General features: G+C 40.2%; 1 long non-coding RNA gene across 2 annotated transcripts; it reads left to right on the forward strand.

Annotated features, from left to right (window-relative positions):
* Window positions 1-3,558, forward strand: LOC137854311 (uncharacterized). 2 transcript variants are annotated; one of them, XR_011095086.1, is made up of 3 exons: window positions 1-156; window positions 692-926; window positions 1,777-3,558. It is a non-coding gene; the product is annotated as an uncharacterized lncRNA (long non-coding RNA). The 2 variants fall into 2 exon arrangements; XR_011095085.1 differs by having other exon boundaries at window positions 4-160.
* The last annotated feature ends 268 nt before the right edge of the window (window positions 3,559-3,826 follow it).

A 3,826-nucleotide genomic window follows, 5' to 3' on the forward strand; every position in this document is an offset into this window, starting at 1 on the left:
AAGTAGGAAAGTTTTATAGCGTAGGAGAGAATGTTCAAGAGGCAGTGCTGGGTTAGTTGTAGAGGTAGTAAGCAAAGCCAGGTGTTTGAAGCTATCAAGAGAGAAGAGATTTATAGGCCTCTTCAATAGACAAAAAACTACATTCTTCTTCTGCCTGTAGGTAATGAGATACTGGTTGAGCCTAAACCAGCTACATACTGATATGGAGAAGATACCAAAATAGTGTGCAGGTTACTGGATCTTTGCTTAAGACTGTAACAATGATCCTAAGTTAAAATGGAGGGGTTACAGGTGTTCCAGGACATGTCCCCGTCTGTCTTTCTTGTTAACCTTTGAGGGTTTAAATTTTACAAGAATCTGAAGAATATCCACTGGTCTGGTATTTTTTAGGTAATAAAGCTGGCTAAAAAGACAATCTGCTAACTTCTCTTTTTGTAAGATATGTCTTGCCCTGAAAAAAAAATGTTTCTCAGTTTCTACTAGAGCAGGTTGGATATTATTAATCTTTATTCTCAGTTGCTAGGTTGTCTGCTACTTCTTTTTTTCTGTTTTCCTGTTTGTAAAATGAAAATCTATGGTGAGCAGTACATAAATCATAATGGATATTTAACTAATTAAAAAAAAAAAAAAACACTTTTGAATTTGGATGTTATTTTCCCTTCTAAATAAGGTATTTTTATTTGTGACACAGGGCTTAAAATAAGACTGCTGAGTTGTCTTTCAGTGATCCTACTGCAGGACATCAATTGTAAAAAGTTGGGGTAGCAAAAATGGCTCTGGGTACCCACTTCTGCCATGCAGTCTCCATGACAGGCAGCAGCAGTGTTGGAGCTTCAAGAGGAAGGACAAACCATTACTTCTTGCCTTGCTCTAACCTGCATACCAGGATCCTCTTCCCTGAGTCAGCCTTGCAGATGTGGTTACACGTAAGTGGCCAGCTGGGGGACAATTTGCTTGTCTTTGAGGGTTAAAATGCACAGTGACTACATTGAATTTAAATAATACAACCTAGATTTACATTTCTTGAGTTCTGATAGGGAAATATACACGTGCATTGTCTTTGTGGTTAAAATGATCAAAATGCAAACTCCTAAATGTATGTGTTTTTCTCTACTTATTTCTTCTGTGGCCTAAGTATTGTTGTCAGAGATGCTGTTTTGTTCAGTGGTCATTTGGCAACTGTGAGTGCTGAAAACACAAAACACAATAGCAGATGTGCTGGAGCACTTATCTGTTCCCATGATCCTCTGACGAGCTATTAAGCTCATACATCTTAATGCCAGCAGAACTGGAATAATTTTAGGAATAGCTTTTGTAACACTATTTTTGGGGAAGAGGGAGGAGCAGGGCTGAGAAGATTGAATCTGCCCAGGGTGAGTATATTAGCTGTTCTCTGCACAGCCAAAATGCATTGGGCAAGTGACTTTCATTTGTGTGTGTGGACTGCCAGCAGTTTCTTAACAGGCATGCTGGAGCCTTGTAGGGACTCTGTTCCTTCCTCTTCCCCATGCAGTTTTCCCACTGCTGGTCAAGCTTTTTTATGTTAGGTACTAGTTGAAATTATTTGGTCTCTAATTAACTAACAGTAAAGTACTTCAATGAAATACTGACAGTAGTTCTGCATAATACTGGTTTAGCAACTCACTGGTAACTTAGGTGTTTTCCTGAGCGGAAAGTCTGCAGAAAACCTGCATTTACTATTAGAGTACCTCTGACATGCCCTGGGTTTCAGAATGTGTAATTTTATTTATTTATTTATTTTTTCCTTCTCCCTAGTGGTTTAAAAATGCAAGTGTGAGAGCTGGCCCGACAGACTAGCAATGACAAGGTTAAACTACGGATGTTTAGGAAATCCAAGCAGGCTGCCTGTGCCACAACAAAGCAATGCTGGCTATGGCTACCTGTTTCAGCAGACTTCTCCTCCTGTCTTCCATGGGGCCCAGGGACTCAGCTGTGCCCTGCAAAGCTTCCTGTTTACAATCACGCATCCTCCGAAAACAGCGCACGCTCTGCTTCCCACATCTCTGAAGCCCTACAAGGATCCAATAACATCCTGTGACTTGCCGTCACTGCAGCCCTTGTTTTTCTGAGAACTGGCAGGAGAAGGCTCTCACAGGATTGTTAACAATCGGTCATCACCTTTTGGATGTGTCAGACTGCCGAGGACTCCAGGCTTAACTGACAAGGAAACAATATCAGCAAAACGTTTGGACTCTGTTCCTGCCATATATTGGTTCACAGTGTATTGCGGCAGTTAGTGTACTTCCTATGGGGAGGAAACATTTTGATTTAAGGCTGGATCTTACGTAGCCTCCAGAGCACTGGTTGAACTGGGACAGTAGCATGATTCAGTACTGAATGGTCTTGGCAATTGCACAGCTTGTCTGCCCTGGTTGTCTCCTCACGGTTACAGCCAAGTTACGTGCACCATCTGGATCCTGCCAGCACCACAGCCTCCTTGAGGAGAAAAAAAAATCTGGTCTCCAGCTCCATCCAAAGAGGAGCCCAGATTAAGTTTTCATTCCTCCCATTTCTTCCTCTGTCCTCTGCCCTGCAAAACAAGCCTGGTGTCCTCAGTGGTTCCTTAACAGCACTCACGAGAGAATGAACTGGCAACAATGAACTGGAATTTAAAGAGCGAAATACTCCCTAGTATTAAAAATAAAATATAAGAAATGAGCTATCTGGTACTGTAGGTAGTAACCCTCTTCTTCTAGGAGCTGCTTTTGTGTCATCAACAAACAAATAAATAAATAAATAAAACTGAGCATGCTCTTTTTTCAAAAGTATGGTAGCTCCTGATTATGTAACCCAAATCTGACCCCAGCCTTGCACCCACTTCTCAAGGGAAGAAGGCTGGTGCAGCAGGCAGCACCGCCTCCTGCAGCTCTACATGGCTGGGCAGGGAGCTTCACTGCCTCTGCCCCCAGTCCTGAGAGCAGTGGGGTGCTGGTGCCTCCATGTTTGTGATATGTATCACGTGGAGAGAAAAAAAAAAAAAAAGTGGGATTTGGCTTTAATGAACAAATCTAGCTTTGCCATGTAGCATTGAGATTGCATGAGGTTTGGAATGCATATGGCTCTTGTTTAAAGGCTACATCTAATTAAGGCTCTCCAAACATTTGGGATTGTAGATTCCTCATAACCTTTCCATTGTTCTTGAAGTCAAAATAGCAGCAGCCTTAACCACGCATACCATATCATCAACAAGACTGCAGTTTAAAAGAAAGACTATAATTTGCACACCACTAGATAAAATGTATACTCTAGAAATTCTTTCCAACATATTAAATGATTTAATAGGAAGTAGAACTTAACAAAAATATAGTTGCTATAAGTCTCAAAGACCCACCCACAATCTCTTATGAAGAAAAAAATATTTTCAAATACAAAAAATCTGAAGGTAATAATCTTAAAAGATTGAATTCATACAAAACCCAAATCTACTGCTAAAGGAGAGTAAATTGGAGAGTAAATTCTTCTTCAACATACAGTTGAAATTAATACAACAGAAAATGAAGTTATGGATAAATTAATACCCTTATTCCCCAAGTAAAATCAGTAATAAAATCAAATAATAAACCAATCCTTTTTTTCCCATACATACTCTCAAAAATAGACAACAGACAGAATTTGTATGAAAAGGGGCTCTGGGAAAAGCAATGAAATGTTGCCAGAATTCATTAACTCTACCAACTTAATTTTTTTCCCATCCATCTGGAATACACATACACACTGGCCTTCTCACTGAAAAATTGTTTCCACACGTGCACATACACACACGTAAAGTCAAACAAAAAGAAACCCAAAGGGGCAATGCAATTAC

This window comes from Anas acuta, chromosome 3, assembly GCF_963932015.1.
Source record: "Anas acuta chromosome 3, bAnaAcu1.1, whole genome shotgun sequence".
In the NCBI taxonomy this organism is placed as follows: domain Eukaryota; kingdom Metazoa; phylum Chordata; class Aves; order Anseriformes; family Anatidae; genus Anas; species Anas acuta.